Raw genomic sequence first — 18,226 nt, 5'->3', positions numbered from 1 at the left:
GTAGAGACGATCTATGGTCACTCCCAAGGTGTTCCAGTAGAGACGATCTATGGTCGCTCCCATCCTCGTGAGACAATCTATGGTCGGTCTGAGAGTGTCGTGGTAGAGACGACCTATGGTCACTCCCTCCCTCGTGAGACGATCTACGGTCGCTCCGAGGGCGTGCAGAGTAGAGAGACATCCCCACAGCAGGAGACTGGAGCCCAAGCTTCCTGTCCCAGAGTGACCTAGACAGGCCTCCCAGCCTCCCCTGGTCTCTGTTCCCTACGCCTGGCTCTAGAGCAGACGCACCTGACGGACCCCATTGGAAGTCACTGCCGCAGCTCTCCCCTCTCGGCGCCCCTAGACGCTGGAGACTGCAGCCCACAGTCTCTCTCGGCTCTCCCCAGGACACCTGGGCGTGATCTCTCTACGCCCCCATGACGCCGGGACCTATCACAGAGGTTCCTGGAGCTATTCGGCCCCAGTCCCGTGGGCCACACGCCGGAGCCAGGTCCGGAAGCCACGGGAAGTCCAGGACGCGAGAGGACGCCCTTATGGACTATCCCGTGCCCTCTCGGCACGCCTCGCATTGACGGTGCCCCTAGCCCAGCATGATCACCGATGACATGTTCCTGCCTATCCCCCTGATGAATACGTGTGATATTGTAACATGAGTGATTTAGGTTAAGTGTGATTTCCCCTAATGTAAGTATTGTGCAGTGATTTCATATAGTGAATAACGGGGTTAAAGGATGAGAGTGTGGAACAAGATCTGATTGACTATACGTGTGAGTGACATCTCTGTTATACAATTAATAAGCCTGTGCCCATAAAGACATACCCCCATTACTGCGAAGGAATATTGTGAAAGGAAGTATTAATAGTATTCTCTCCTTCCCCCACACTGTGGAACAAGATCTGATTGACTATACGTGTGAGTGACATCTCTGTTATACAATTAATAAGCCTGTGCCCATAAAGACATACCCCCATTACTGCGAAGGAATATTGTGAAAGGAAGTATTAATAGTATTCTCTCCTTCCTCCACGCTGTGGAACAAGATCTGATTGACTATACGTGTGAGTGACATCTCTATTATACAATTCATAAGCCTGTGCCTATAAGGACATACCCCCATTACTGTGAAGGAATATTGTGAATGGAAGTATTAATAGTATTCTCTCCTTTTCCCACGCTACCCATAAATCTTGTTTACCACCCGCTCTCACTCCCATATCTCAAGTAAGTGTAAATCAAGGATAAAATCAATTACCAAAGTATTTTGGCTAGCAGAAACCATATAAACTTCACGGCTAATATCTGCCTCCTTAAGGTATTACCATAACTTTCCCCTAGCCGTCACAAGTCACTCCCCGCACCTCCCCTATCTCCTCCTAGTGAGACTCAACCCCCTCCCGCACCCCCGCGCGCATGCCTATATTTATTGGACTCCTGATACATTAGGATTGTTTGTGTTGTGATTAGTATCACAGAAGCAAGTATCCTGCGAGATACTCATATCCTAGATAAGGTTTTATATTGCAATATATTGTGCTGTAATATCTGCTGATTTGTCCTGTGTCTGACTGTGGTAATATATGTGTAAAGGTTGTTGCCTAGAGTTTTTGTGTCCTGCCTTTCTTTATTGCACTAGTTCCGGTCTCGAAAGAGGACCCCGCTCCACGTTAGGTGAAATAGGAACGAGAAGTCGAGCCTAATTTCACCTAGCATTAGAGCGTCCATTGTGCCACCTCTCCATGCCATCCCTCGTGCTACTCAGGCATCTGCCAGCACTCATGGCTGGAATGTCACAGCCATATTGCAGATCTTCTGCCTCCCAGAATTATTTTATTCCTTGAACTGCATCTCTCTGGAACTCGCTTCCCCTGAGTTTTTTCCCCCCAAACATCAACCTAGAGCTGTTCAAGTCCATCCGTTACAGATGTTTTACGAACTTAGGACACCAGTAATCTGATGTATGGATTATTTATTTTATTCATTTGTTTTTCCTTCCTCTGTTCTGTTATTAATATCTACATCTTTCTATGTATGTATGTATGTATGTATCTATCTATCTATCTATCTATCTATATATATATATATATATATATATATATATATATATATATATATATATATATATTAATTTGTCTTCATCAACCGTCCGAGCTCAGAGACAGTCCCCATTCCATGATTTGATATGACATTTGAAAGTGGTGGCAGCGTGATTTCCTTGCAAGATAAGTCATGATCAGATCTTGGAACGGAGTTTGTCTCAGAGCTCGGACGGTTGATGATAAATTATTTAACCCCTTAACCACGGGGCGCCACTTTTGTGACGCTTGAGAGCAAGGAATCATACCGCAGGGCGTCACTTTTGTGATTCTGTGTTATTTTGAATTTGCCTGGGCTTTCAAGTGGTGGCTTGTATCATATATCAGTACTACCAGTGTCCAGCTATACTCAGTTCTGCTAATGTCATCTGTACTCCCATCCACTGTTGGCAATTTAGCCATTTTTCCCCTGTTGTTGACTCCCCTCCTTACCTCCCCTCCATTACCCTCTCCTCCTGCCTTCCCAGCTGTGCTGTGCTACACAAATTCTGGATGGATTTTTCCACTCATTGTATCCATTGAAATGTGACCTATGCCTTATTCTTATACATAATAATATATAAAAGAAAGAGAAAAGGTAATTGATACTGCCATACATCTGGACTGGGCTAATCATCACCTGGCAACACCCCACGGGCACTCGTTTGCTAATTTTCCCTGTTTATTTACCCTTGAAATATGTCGTATGACCTGTTCTCACAATAAAAATACACTGTATATAAAAGAAAGGAAGGGATAAGCCTAAGTGATATTTACATTCACCTGGAACTACCTAATTTATTATGTATTGCCTAGATTTCCTGCCAATCATTTCAGTGTATAAAATAGCAGCTGTCACCACGCTGTCACTGTCAACCCTTCACAGCCCCTAAGCCACAGCATTCAGTTTACTGTCATCTTTCAAGGTGAAACCACGTCGGATTCGTGCCTGTCCAATTCCTCCGCTTTTTAGCCACATGCAAAGGGCCCTGTGACCTCTACCCCTACTAAACCTCGTGTGGGAAGGGGTAGAGGGCTAAGTGACTCTGCTGTGGAACGTGAACTGACTAATATCAGTGATAATGATGGACAATGACTACGATCTTTCTGGTGACTCTAAAACAGTGCAAGTGGAAATATGAATAATGTGTAAACAATGTGTAAATAGCAAGTGAAAACAATGAATGTAAATATGATTGAACAGTGGAAAATAGTTTTATAAGTTACTGCAAGTGACAGTGCATAACATAGTGTAAATACAGCAGAAATGTAAATATTGAAATTACATAACGTAGTTTACTGAACGTGAAAATGAATGCCCGGAGTGAAAATAAGCTACTATTACTGAAGGAAACTTATGGATAAATACTGTAGATATATATAAGTGTAATAAAGTAATAGGAATATAAAGTGTGAGTGTTTATGAATAATAAATGACAGAATACCAGCAGGGAATGATCATGGGTGGGAAGCTCATCTGCGCTCGTAACTTACATTGCTTTCACAGTGTTTTTTTTTTTTTTAGTATGGATTCCAAACTACTTGAAAACCATAGAATATTGTTTTTAGTGATAACATCAGGCTGTGGTAATCATATTACAGGGTGCTGGGAAGTGTAAAGTGGAGACTTCGTTACCTAACTTCAGAAGTCTCCACAAGTCCTACGGTACTCGACGAAGGCTCAACAAACATCCCAGGAGAAAGCTAAAGGTATGTGCCATATACCTATGTAATTATAACATTATAGGACTAATAACTGATTTTTGGCAAATATTTTTAAAAAGTCAGTCAGAGCCCAAATATCCCCACAGGAGGCGCAAGGAGCGGCGAAAACATCCCCGCGGTGTAGGGTTTATACATCATTAAATTTCCGCCAAAAGAGAGAGTGACATACAAAACAAGTGCATGGCTGAAACTACAGTATAAATTGAACATTTCGTATGGCAAGATTTTACTCAGCTTTGTAGCAGCTTCATTAAAAACGACGAAAAGTAATATATAAGTGCTAGGTTTTCAATATTCGGACTTCGTTTTCGGGAAAATAAAACAAGGGGAGCAAAGTATTCTCCTCTGTTATATATTTGTTACGAAGCTCTTTCAATACTTCAGTTGTGTATGATAATATTTTGCCACAGGTTTTCACATCAACAGAGAAAAATCACGGTAACTGAACACCTGCTCGGGACTGAGAAGCTGTAAACAGTGAGAGACATCTGGTGGCTGACGATTTTCAGAAGTCCTCCATTGAACTTTAATTGAAGAGGATGTTATGTGAACAGGAATTGGCGGATTTTAATTTTCCCAGAACTGGATTTGTTTTTCTTTTTTTTTCACTGAAAGGAAGAAAGAAATAAAGACAAGCCTGCAAAATAGTTCCCACTAAGAGGGAAAAAATAAACACAAACACATTGCTTTTGAAAGACAGGATGTCACAGGCAAAGGGAAATACAGAGGAAGACAGTTCCATAGTTGACCTGTTGCATGCATGAAGGAATAGGAGCGTTGGTTAATTTCTACATTAAAGGCGTCGGCAGAAAAAGGGCGAGAGTCTGCTGCTAGATGGGTGCTACACACCTCACGTAATGGAAGAGGATGGGATGTAAACAAAGAGTTCAGAGGAGCAGTGACCACTGGACAAGCGATAGAAAAGAGATAAAGATGCAATAATGCAGCAAAGAGGCACACATTGAAGGGAATCAGAAAGATGAGAGATAACGAGACGGAAAGCCATTGACTCTGCTCTGTTAAGAATAGGTATATGAGGGACTCCCCTCACACTTGAGAGGTGTACTCTACACATGGATAAATAAAAGCCCTGTACAAAGTCAAGAGCATTCGGGGGGTAAAGAAGGCATGGAGTCGACTTAGCATACCCAGTCTTTGAAAGGGCATTTTGCAAGTGAGGTAATATGATGTATCTCTGATGAATCCTGAGAAAATGAAACCTCAGGTATGTTCAGAGACGCGGAACACTATTGGATGGTGCTAAATGTTAAAGTATATTCCTGCAGAAGATATTAGTGGGTGAAAAGGTGTAGGAAATGAATTTTAGAATGCATTAAGATTAACAAGTGGTGCCAGGCACAACAAACCTCACCCGAGAGCAGTTATTTTATTTTCAACCGTTATCAAGTTATAGTCCTCTGAAAATCTGTGCCCTTGCATTTGACTTTTCAGGGTCACTCAAGGTCAAAGGTCATGGTGCCAAATGAAAGCCCATATGGGACCTCCTGTATCTTGATAATAATTACTACAGTATCTCTATCTTCAGCCAGTTTATATCCTCCTGAATATCCGTGACCTTGAGTTTGACCTATCAAGGTCACTTAAGGTCAACGGTCATAATGTCAATTAAAAACCATTATGAGACTTCCTTTATGTCGATAATAGTAAATATCTCGATTTTCACCCAGTTTCAAGATGTAGCCCCCTGAATAACCATGACATTGAGCTTGACTTTTCAAGGTCAGTTAAGGTCAAAGGCCATGGAATCAATTAAAAGCCCATCTGGGGCTTCCTATATGTTGATAATAGTAAATATTTATCTGCAACCAGTTTCGATCAGGGTCAAAGGAGCTGGTGCCAAGTGAACTTGATATTGATCTTTTAGGGTCAGTCGATTGCCTCCAAAATTTAACCACTTTCTTATGGGACCAGTGCCCACATATCCTGAAAGTTTCATGTTATTTCATTCAACCATTTTTCCATAAATGTTGCTAACAAACAAAGAAACAAAGAAATATGATCAAAATCAATACCTCGTCGGACTCCGTCCAGGCGAGGTAAATGTACCATAATCAGAGTTAATTAACTGTTAGAAATTATGTGGCTCACTCCATCTTTGATGAAGTATTTGCTGTGTTGAACGCTACAGGAGGTGAATGGAAATGTGTAGGGTGGAGCCGTCAGCACATGGGTGGACTGGGTTAGATGTACACCTTACAGCATCACTGGGGAAAATGAGGAAAATAGCTGGTGATAGGACAGGACCATGAGTAACACCACTGTTATTAACTCTGCGAGAAGATGGGTGCCTGCTTACAGCAGCAGCTATAGAATGACCCGAGAGGAATTTAGAGATGAAAGAGCAGACAGAAGGATAGAAATCATCAGAAGCAATTAAGAAACTAAAGATTTATGCCAGACTTGCTCGAAAACATTTCAGATGTCAGGTGCATAACACTTTTGCAATACCCCAGAAAGGAGGAGGATCAGGGGTTTAAAAGGAAGGTGAGAAGATCATTAGTGGAGTATTGCTGGCAGAATCCATACTGGCAATGAAAAAGGTAATGAGAGGAAAGGTTCGTTAGTTTTTAAGAGATTAAAATCCGGAGAAATACAAGATGTAAATGCAATTGGGAGTTAGCTAGAGGGCTGGAAAAGTTATCTTTTTTTCGGGACAGGCCAAATGAGGGAGAAAACTTCCAAGAACAAGGACAGGTACAAATCGACAGACAAAGGCAAAAGAGTTTACCTAGGCAGAGTTTAAACACAGAAGCACAGTTCTTGAGAACAACATGAAGGACCCCATCAGGCCTGTAAACCATGTCAGTATTGCGGCCAGTGAGGGCTAAAAGTACATCAATAGAAGACATCTTAATGCCCTTCATGAGCAAATCAGGTGGGGGATGAGATGGAGGAACAGCACGGTAATCATCTAAGGTGGGATTACAGGAGAAAATCTGAACAAAGATTTCTGTATATTCAATAGATGAAGCGGCTAACAAGATGTAAAAGCAGAAAAGAGGAGTGAAAGAGGATGAAGAAAATTTGTTAGAAAGTTTTTTGGCAAGGTGTCAAAAAGTGAGGGAAGATTTTTTGTTTTCTTTTTTTTGGGGGGGAATGTTCATGTCATTTATTACAAATAAAACTGTTTGTATCAGAGCAAAGAACGGAATTAGCATGATTCCGGGCAGAGACATAAATGAGATGAGATTCTGGGAGGAGTTGGTGCTGGTACCTTTCGTAGGTCTTTTCCTTGTTGTGGACAGCATTAGAAAAATCGAGATTAAGCCAAGGTTTTTCTTTGCATTAGTCATAGGATAAAAGAAACGAATGTATGCTTCCATACCCAAGGGAATAAGATCAGCAATGCTCGAGGATCTCTGTAGCGACTCAGCCTTGGAAGCAGTAATCATTCTAGGGAAAATCAAAGATGTACTGCCTTATGGCCTTTTAATTAGCAGCCCCAAAGTGCCACAGTTGCTGCTCCTTGGGAGGGTCCACAGGTCTTATTGGAAAATTTGGTAGGTTAAGATGATTAGGTTGTGACTGGAGGAACCCAACGGAGAGAAAATGTTAACAGAGTAAGCTCAAGAATTAGTTTTAAAGAAAACGTCAAGAACGTTGGAACTCTCTCCAAGGTTGTCAGCGATATGCGTATGATGCTGTACACGCTGCTCCAGGTCATTGAAGGTAGAAGAAATGTAAGCTTGTTCGCCAGATGGAACAATGACTGGAGAAGAGAGCCAAAGGTGGTGGCGAACACTAAAATCACTTAGAATGAAGACTTCAGAGAAAAGAGAAATTGACAGCATGTGTCCCATCTTAGATGTAAGATACCCAAATGTTTATCAGGGTCAGTAGAATTAGGGGATAGGTAAATAGCGCAGATATATTCCGTCATAAAATGGCAACATAGCGAAAGCCAAAGGGAAGAGAATTCAGATTCAAGTTCAGGAACGCAAGAGCAAGATATGTCTTTGTGTATAATCGTGGTCATAAACAATCACCTATCCCCCAGTACCCCGTGCATCAGGCTGGCTTCTTTATGTGCAGCAAGTCACTGTGGAGTATGGGGGGCGGAGAGGGAGGGGCCAGAGAGAAGAAGGAAGGTGGGTGAGGGGACGAATGATGGTGCTGGGGTGGAATGAGGTAGGGAAAGGAGGGTAGGTAGGGGAGGGAGAATGAAAGCGCGGTGGTGGTCACATTATTTGTTTATTTTCTTTCATTCGAGGCATGATATAAAGGATTTATTATTCGGTAGATAATGCTGCATTACACCTTGTACAATGCCATCAGATAACAAGCTTTACTATGGCGATATCAAGGACTGGCTCGTGAGAGAAATATACTGACATGACAGATAAAATCAGATACTTTGTCTTTATCCGTGCATTTTGACTTCGGACGCAGAATGGAATCTGGATGGCTTTGACTTCCGTACTGTTTGTGTAAGAAAAGTCCTCTACCCTTACATGTAATTAATTTTTGGAACTAACTATCATAGGCAACCTTTGACATGGCTGTGCCCACAGTAAATATGATCCTCCTCTTGATATACTGTACAATCCCTCTACGCAGTCACCATCATGTCAACTATTTTATGGCATCTCTGTATGAAAAGGCTATTTAAAATAATTGTGCATAAAAGGTAAATAAACCTGAACGCTGTGCACATGGGTGGATATAATAACGATATCCCTCACAATCTGTTAGAAGGAATATGAAACAAAATCCTACCCAAACTCCAAAATTATATCTGCAGTATGTCAATGTTTACAGACATTGGTCAAGCCAAAGCAACCAGGAAAGCCTTAGGAAGTAGTCCAGTGGCCTCCTGCCTCAAAAACCTCTTGCAGTCTTCTCGGCAACTTAAAAACAATGTTGCTTATGATTTGCTGGTTTCGTCTGAACTGCTCTCACTCGTCCTTGGTGTGCTGGAGGAGTCGGCCTTGTGTCCTCTCTTTCTTTGGCTCCCAAGCATTGACAATCTGGGTCCGCACCGTCTCGATGGCTCTGCATTAATGTTTGATCTGTCACGTCAGTATATTTCTCTTACGACCCAGCCCTTGATATCAGCACCTATCTAAAGCTTGTTATCTGACGCCGCTATACAATGTACAATGCAGTATTAACTGCTGAATATTAACCCCTTTATATCCTGTCCTGAATGAAAGAAAATAGACAAATAAAGTGACAACCACTTCGCATTCATTCTCCCTCCCTTACCTACCTTCTCTCCCCTCCCTCACTCCACCCCAGCACCATCACTTTTCCTCCCACCCACTTTCCCTTCTCTCTCTGGCTCCTCCCTCTAAGCCCCTCTTACTCCAATGTGACTTGCAGTGCATAAAGGAGTCAGCCTTAGGCACGGGGTACCGGAGGATAGGTGATTATTTATGATCACGACTCTACACTCTCACAGCATCCACCCTTGGCTTTGATGTTAGTGTAGATGTCGGGACGGCCAACACAGAATAATGTTACAGATTCACACCCTGTCGGAAACAACACGTGCGGGGCAAGAGGTTATAAAATGAATAAACATGGGAGGCTGTCTTCCCCTCGACCCCTTAGCTATGCTGACACAGGACTTGGGATCAGCTAGTGACAGCGGGGAGAAAGAAGGAAGCAGAGAATGAGAAAATGAAGAGAAGGAGATACCTGCTATACACCGAGAGTGTCGTAATTTCTATAAAATAGACATCATAAGGAAATTAGAACAAAAACATAGGAGCATGACGAGCTGCAGTGAGAACTTAGAGACGGTGCGAGACAAAGGAAATTACAAAAATGGGAAGACATAAGGAGTGAAAATAGGCAATGACAGTAGCTTATGCGAAAGTTCTTGAGACCTTTTAACGTCGGCCTGACTCTTACGGAGTGCCAAGGATCCTTCTTGAGGCGGGGAGTGAACAAACAGGCGTTACGAGAAAGTGTATAACTAAATTTAGTAAGAGGTCACAAGAAGGTACCCCTAAAAGCATAATTGATTTTAATATGTGTTTCAGACGGAGCTAGACAGTTCGAGTGAAGGGACCAGAAACTAGATATGAATAGAGCCATAAAAATGAAAGCAATGTACAGATTTAGAGACTGGAAGACGGGACAGATCTGAGAGTGTTTAGGACAGTAACGTCCATGTACAGTCATGGCCATAATTAAGCATCTATCCTCCTGTACCCCGTGCCTCAGGCTGGCTCCTTTATGCGCGGCAAGTCACATTGGAGTAAGAGAGGCTGAGAGGGAGGGGCCAGAGAGAGAAGGGAAGGTGGGTGGGGGGACGAGCGATGGTGCTGGGGGGAGTGAGAAAGGGGAGGGAGGGTTGGTAGGGGAGGGAGAATGAAATGCGAAGTTGTAGCCACATAATTTGTCTATTTTCTTTCATTCAGGGCATCAAATAAAGTCTTACAGAAACTTCGTAGCCACCATTTATATATATGTTACTCTTTAATCTTGTAATAGGTGAGTCTTGAGTTTTGGTTAAAGTTATTTTGGTAATTGAAGAGCAGGAGGAGTTAAAGAATACAGGAAGTTGCTCTTGATTTAGTACCCTCAAAGGAAGTCTAAATTAAGCAGCGTATCTATTATCTATCTATCTATTGCCAGACGCCTCAATCCCGTTTGGGGTGGCCACAAACAAATCGCCTCCACGTCGCCTGTCCCCCGCCATTTCACTGCCCTGCTCCCCACTCACACCCCCCTCTCTCATATACCTCTCCACCCCATCCCTTCATCTCATCCTCGGCCTCCCCCTCCCTCTTCCCCCCTCCACCTCACTCACATACACTCTCTTCGTCAGTCTCTCACCCTCCATCCTCTCCACATGGCCAAACCACCTCAGTGTGTTCCTCATAACGCTTCCTATCACATCCACGTCCACACCACAACGCTCCTTTATATCCTCATTCGTCAGCCTGTCTCTCCATGTGACTCCATAGGCTCCTCTTAAATAACTCATTTCCACTGCTCCCACTCTTGACTTGTGTCCTTCCAACAACGTCCAAGCTTCACTTCCATACTTTAGAGTTGGTATCACAATACTGTCATGTATTAACTTTTTCACTTCCATGCTCACTTCCCTGTTTCTTATCACTGCTTTCAAAGAACCAGCAACCTTTCTTCCCTGCTGTACCCTTTCAAGCACTTCACCCTCCAAACCTCCATCCTTACTCATCACACTACCCAAGTACTTAAACGTACTCACATTTTCCAATTCCTCACCATCCAACCTCGCTGTACAGTCATAAGAAAAAGTATCGTTACCCCCGGGACTGCTCGATGCTAAACGAACGTTAGCTGGGCTATGTGGGCGGGTCCTTGCTGTTCGCCCCTCCCCTATCTAGTGTTGCCATATCACAATCCCATTACAAGAGTTGGAATAATGTGCAAGAATGAGCCACCTGGCAGGGAAGTATATAGGACGTGTTTGCGTTACCCTGAGCGCCCCGCCGGGAATTACCAATGAAACTCGGCAGGTTTATTATTTTTCTACTATTCAACACTTAGTATCTATAGAAAACAACAGATGAATTATTTAAAATGGTATTAAATCTAGAGGGATCGACTGTATGTGTGTGTGTGTGTGTGTGTGTGTGTTTAAAGATAGTCTAGCAGGGGTGCACGAGTTCATTTGATTGCTTTAGATGGTGGTTAAATGCTTCAGATGGATGCTTCAGAGGTCTAGAGGTTGTTTTCGAAGCAGGGGGTGGGTATACAAAATATTAAAGCAATGAGACTGAACATGTATTATTATTTTCCTTCAACTCAACATTTATTATATACAGAAAGCAATACATATCATTATTATACTGAAATTTACTAAGTTGGCTTGTATCGGCTGAAATACTATCATACGTCTGGCATGGGTGCACATACTCATTGCCCATCTGCATGTGTGTTGCCGACTTCAGACCATTCGGTTATATTTTTATTTAATGACTTCGGTGGCGGATAAGAAAAACGTATTGTCTCTATGAACAGAGGCCAAACGATCTAATTAGCTTTTTTTTTTTTTTTTTTTTTTTTACCTCTAGCACAAATTCTAATAACTGTGTCTCACATATCCGACATTGATGGGTTTGAGGTACAAACTTTCCTGACCCGTCATTCCACAACACTTCGTCGTTGTGTCATAGTGCATAGCTCTGAAAGGTAACGATAATTTTTCTTATGACTGTACATTCACTGACTTCACCTCTCTCAAAGACCATCACTTTACTCTTCCCTAAATTCATATATTCTGTTTCTTACACACTCTCCCAAACTCATCCACCAAACCTTGCAGCTCCCCTTCGTCTTCACTCAACAACACAGTATCATCTGCAAACAACAGTACAGGGAGTTTCCAAACACTATCCTCTCTCACCAGGGCCACTCCAACATCCACTATCCTACCTTGTACCTCTTTTATTACCCTATCCATGTACAGATTGCACAACCATGGAGAAATGACACATCCCTGTTTCAACCCAACTTTCAAAGAGAAAAATTCACTTAGTTCACCATCCACACGCACTGCAGCCTTCGCACCATCATACATACTCTTCACAGCATTCAACAACTTCCCATCTACTCCATATATTCTTAATACTTTCCACCATCCTTGTCTATCCACCCTGTCATATGCTTTCTCCAAATCCATGAAAGCCGCATACAACTTCTTTCCCTTCTCTAGAAACTTTTCCACTAAAGATCTAAGAATGAATGTTTGATCTACACTACCTCTTCCCTTCCTGAAGCCTCCCTGTTCTTCTCCAACTAATTCCTCTGTTCTTTCTCTAACTCTGTCAATAAGTATCCTACCATACACTTTTCCTATTATGCTAAGAAGACAAATGCCCCTATGATTACCACACACTTCTTTTTCCCCTTTTCCTTTGTACAAGGGAATAATTATACCTGACTTCCAATCCTCCGGGACTCTACCTTCCTCCCACGCCAATCTGCACATCTTCCACATCCATTCTACTACTATCTCTCCCCCATGCTTCGGCATTTCACCACACACACCATCAATTCCTGGGGCTTTCCCCAGTTTAACTTTCTTCATTGCTTCCACAACTTCTATCCTACTGATTTCTTCCTGTCTTCTCACCTCCCTCCTTCTCCCAGCCATTCCCCAGCCACTTATACTCGCATTACTTCCATCCTGTATGTTCAACAATTCCTTAAATTAATACTATATTATTAAATTAATACTATATACAAAATATGTACACTTCATTCAGGGGGGTTAATTCGAATGCTTACTCTACCCACACTAAATACTGACTCCAAATTTGCAATTCTTGCATGCATTCTGTGCATTGCGAACAGCAGTACTGCAAATACAATGCAGAAGATTATAAAGACAGTAGGTGCTGGGCTATACACATAATATGGGTTGAACATACTCAAACTCAAATCTTCCCAGGGCTTCATTGTTTCATTGATCAGTTGCATAGTTTCAAACTTAGGTGAAGTCAACTTAATACTTGTGCTCATGTTTAAGCCCATATTAGGCAGTGGGTGGAAATGTTTGTGTGTGTATGATTGAGGATGGCGTAGTGATTAATGGTGAAGTATGAGATGGTGGTATATCTGGACAGACTATGTAAACTGATGTGTTATGAGTGAAATAAAAAAAACTGTGAGTGTCCGATGCGTTGATGGTGTACAAGCTTACCTGGAAGAAAACTGAAGTTGCAATGATTATGAATATTGTGATTTCTTATGATAGCCATTTCACAACGGACTGTCAGTAGGCTGAAACGTGAAAATGTAAGCTTGATTCTCGCTGATACACTACCTATCTTACACCGTGGCTTGGTGCTTCTATCTATCTATCTGTCTATCTATCTATGAGTTGTATTATTACAGTATAATGTGGAGTCCTGACAAAAGGAGTTACTATTCGGTAGCTAAAGCTGCATCACACCTTGTATAGCGGCGTCAGATAACAAAATTTAGATAGGTGGTGATATCAAGGACTGGCTCATGAGAGAAGTATACTGACATGACAGATCAAATATTAGTGCAGTGCCATCGAGATTGTGTGGACCCAGACTGTCAACGCGAGGAAGCCAGAGAATGAGAGGACCCAGGCCTGCCTCCTCGAGCACACCAAGGACGAGTGGGAGCTGTTCAGACGAAATCAACAAACCATCAACAACATTGTTTCCCCGGTGCCGCCGAGCCTGCATGAGGTTTTTAAGGCATGAGGCCACTGGACTACTTACTAAGGCTTTCCTGATTGCTTTGGCATGACCAGTATCGGTAAACATTGACATAGATATATTTTGTGAGTTTGGGTAGGATTTTGTTTCATTTTCCCTCTAACAGATTATGAGAGATCATATCCACCCACGAGCACAGACATCATATTTATTTACCTTTTATGCACAATTATTTGAAATAGCCTTTTAATATTGAGTTGTCATTAAATAATTATTGAATTGACATGATGGTGACTGCACAGAGGGAGTGTATACCGCGAGGGTGATCATATTTACTGTGGACACAATCATGTCAAAGGTTGCATATAATACTTAGTTTCACAAATTAATTACATGTTAAATGAGTTACTTGAGAGGAGCATGTGGAGTGACATGGAGGGACAGGTTGACGAATGAAGAAGTGAAGGAACGTTGTGGGGTAGATGTGGATGTGGTTGAAAAGATTAGGAGAAATACACTGAGGTGGTTTGGACATGTGGAGAGGATGGAGAATGAAAGACTGACTAAGAGGGTGTATGTAGGTGAGGTGGAGGGAGGGAGAGGGAGGGGTAGACCGAGGATGAGGTGGAGGGATGGAGTTGAGAGGTATATGAGGGAGGGGGGGGTGAGTTGGGGGGAGGGGAGTCAAATGGTGGGTGACAGAGTGACTTGGAGGCGTTTTGTCTGCGGCCACCCTTTGCGGGATTAGGGCGTCGGGCTATAGATAGATAGATAGATAGAATTACATGTAAGGGTAGAGGGCGTTTCTTACACAAACATCACGGAAGTCAAAGCCATCCAGATTCCATTCTGCGTCTGAAGTCAAAATACACGGATAAACACAAATATCTGGCTCTACACTAATGTTTGATCTGTCACCTCAGTACGTTTCTCTCACGAGCCAGTCCTTGATATCATCACCTATCTAAAGCTTATTATCGGTCGCCGCTATACAAGATGTAATGCAAAACTTTATCTGCCGAATAGTAACTTCTTTATATGATGCCCTGAATGAGAGAAAACAGACAACTTATGTGGCTACAACTTCGCAATTCTTTCTCCCTCCCCTATCTACCCTCCCTCTTCTCTGTCACTCGGGAGGCGGTGGCTCAATCGGTAGAGAGTTGGCCTGCAATCCTAATGGACCCGGGTTCAAATCCCACTGGGACAGGGAACAGTTTAAGGATTTGAATTTCATACATATCAGACTTTACTCTTCTACCAGACGACCCGCCGACATGTCGTAAAAATACCCCCTCTAATACCAATACACCAGTTCTGCATGAGACAGCCCTAGCATGTATTCAGTATGGACGGTGGGTGTTAGCGCCGAAGTGGTGACATGTAGAAGTGTGCGGTACGTAGGAGGACTACTGGGCCTTGAAGGCAGGCTGTGAAGCCTATGCCCAGAGTCGGTCACATAAAAAAAGAAAAAATCGCTCGTCCCCTCACCCACCTTTCCTTCTCTCTCTGGCCCCTCCCTCTCAGCCCCTCTTACTCCAGTGTGACTTGCCGCGCATAAACGAACCAATCTGAGGCACGAGGTACAGGAGGATAGGCGATTATTTATGGCCACAACTGTACAGTTTAAGGAATCTGATGAGTGGAAGTAGCTAATATGGGGAGGTTGTGAACGTAGAAGTCAAGGGAATTTCACATGCCTAAGCGTAAATTAAAAACACCAGTTAACTTCCGCTCGATATCCAGCAATAATTAATGCTAGTCCCTGGTCGTGGGGATAATCATAGTGATTATTCTTGTAGTGAGTAAGAGCACAAGTAAACATACGGTACTCATAAGTGAGATATTATGATACAGTAAGGATTTTTGATTATTGTATATGAGTTAACTCTCTTTGTGCTGACTGACTTGTTTCTTTTGTCTTGCTAAAGTAATGTGACTGCCTTGAAGTTAGTTATACTAAAGGAAAAACGTATCTGTGTTTTGGAACCTCAGTGTGTGAAACAGTTTCCTTGTAGTCCTGGAGGGAACAGGGACAAAGTTACGCACAGTGTCACATTGTCTTAACTTTAATGTTACAGATTTTCTCTGGACCTGTTTCCGCACTCTATACTGCAATTATTTTTACGCTACCTTTCTAGATAAATAGCAGTTTAATATTGTACTCATTAAAGATGACTGTGAAACATGTAATGGTTACTGAGGGAGTGTAGAACACGACAATGATGACATCTTCATGGCGTATTTCAGGCTTTGATCATTTTGATATCATTAAGCAGTTCCAAACTGAGAGTCTAAAATGTGATTGTTTAAAGCCTAGCAGCGAGCTTAGCTCAGTGGAAGAGACTGTTCCCTTCGAATTAGAAGATACATCATCAGATTTGCCTTTTGAGTGTAATAGGAAAAGTATGTGATGGGATACTTATTGGCAGAATTAGGGAAATAACAGAGGAATTAGTTGGAGAAGAACAGGATGGTTTTAGGAAGGGAAGAGGTTATGTAGATCAGATATTCATTCTTAGGTCTTTAGTGGTAAAGTTTCCAGAGAAGGGAAAGAAGTTAAATGCAGCCTTCATGGATTTGGGGAAAGCATATGACAGGCAGGATAGACAAGGAATGTGGAAAATATTAATAACAGAAAGAGTACATGGGAAGTTCTTGAATGCCGTGAAGAGTATATATGAGGGTGCTAAGGCTGCAGTGCGTATGGATGGTGAACTGAGTGAATTCTACTATCTAAATATTGGACTGAAACAGAGATGTGTTATGTCTCTATGGTTGTTTAGTCTGTATATGGATGGGGTTATAAAAGAGATACAAGGTAGGGTACTGGATATTGGAGCAGCCCTAATGAGAGAGGGCAGCGTTTGGAAACTTCCTGTTTGCGGATAACACCGTGTTGTTAACTGAAGACGAAGGGGAACTGCAAGGCTTAATGAATGAGTTTGGGAGAGTGTGTAAGAAACAGTCTCTAAAGGTGAATGAAGAGAAAAGTTATCGTCTTCGAGAGAAATGAAGTCTGGATGTACATTGAGACTGGATGATGAGGAAATGGAAAATATGAGTGCATTTAAGTACTTGGGTAGTGTGATGAGTAAGGATGGAAGTTTGGAGGGTGATGTGCTTGAAAGGGTAAAACAAGGAAGAAGGGCGGCTGGTTCTTTGAAGGCAGCCACAAGAAATAGGAAGTGAGTGGGGAAGTAAAGAAGTTGGTGCACGATAGTATTGTGATACCATCGCTAACATATGGAAGTGAAGCTTGAACCTTGTTGGATGGACACAAGAGTGACAGCAGTGGAAATGAGTTATTTGAGAGGAGTATGAGGAGTTACATGGAGAGATTGACCAATGAGGAAGTGAAGGAACATTGCGGTGTGGATGTGGATGTGATAGAAAGCGTTAGGAGAAATATAATGAGGTGGTTTTGGCCACGTGGAGAGGATGGAGAGCGACAGACTAGCGAGTAGAGGTATGTCAGTGAGGTGGAGGAGGGGAGAGGGAGGGGGAGGCCAAGGATGAGATGGAGGGGTTGAATGTAGAGGTATATGAGAGAGGGGGCTGCAGTGGCGGGGGACAAGGTGACATGGAGACAGTTTATATGTGGCCACCCATTACGGGATTAAGGCGTCTGGCAATAAACAGATAGCTAGATAGGTTCAGAAATGAAGTATCAATTGAAGTGGCAGAAGCTGTACCAGACCAGACTGAAGGGAATATTGCTATCCTTTCTGATCAATTGCCTCAAGCAGTTGCTGACAACCAGAAAGAGACTGTACACCGAATAAAGGACAGCTTATTTCACAGTCAGAAAACACAACACTATGTGAGTACCCAGGTTTAATTCTCGAGCTTACAGTAGCATATGGAAAAGAGAGATGGAGAACAAGATGACTAGACCTGGTGGACTACACTTGGCAGGTTTGATATCGCTAGGGAATACACACTAGGTGGTGCCTATGGCTGAATTGAACAATTTATACATGAGGCGAACTGTAGGTGGTAGGATTTAAAGTCTGTTCTCCTGAAACTTTATTCTCCTAAGAAAGCTTTCCAATCCGCCAATTGGACACTGGTACCAGCGAAACACTCCCTGCCTAGCTTCCATGACAAGCAGACCTCTGGCCAGGCTCTCTCTCTTGCTTTGGACTCTGCCTTATTTATTGAGGAAGAATTTCTGGAGTTTTTCCTGGTTTTTCCACTGCCTGGACTTAGCCTCATTTACTGAGGGTGATTTTGTGTTGTGTTTCTCGTTTTTGGCAAGACTCTGTCCC

Source organism: Coenobita brevimanus, chromosome 8, assembly GCF_032717465.1.
Source record: "Coenobita brevimanus isolate Jiangsu-jjx chromosome 8, ASM3271746v2, whole genome shotgun sequence".
Lineage (NCBI taxonomy): Eukaryota > Metazoa > Arthropoda > Malacostraca > Decapoda > Coenobitidae > Coenobita > Coenobita brevimanus.
The sequence above is the reverse complement of the archived record's forward strand: the minus strand, read 5'-3'. Positions refer to the sequence as shown.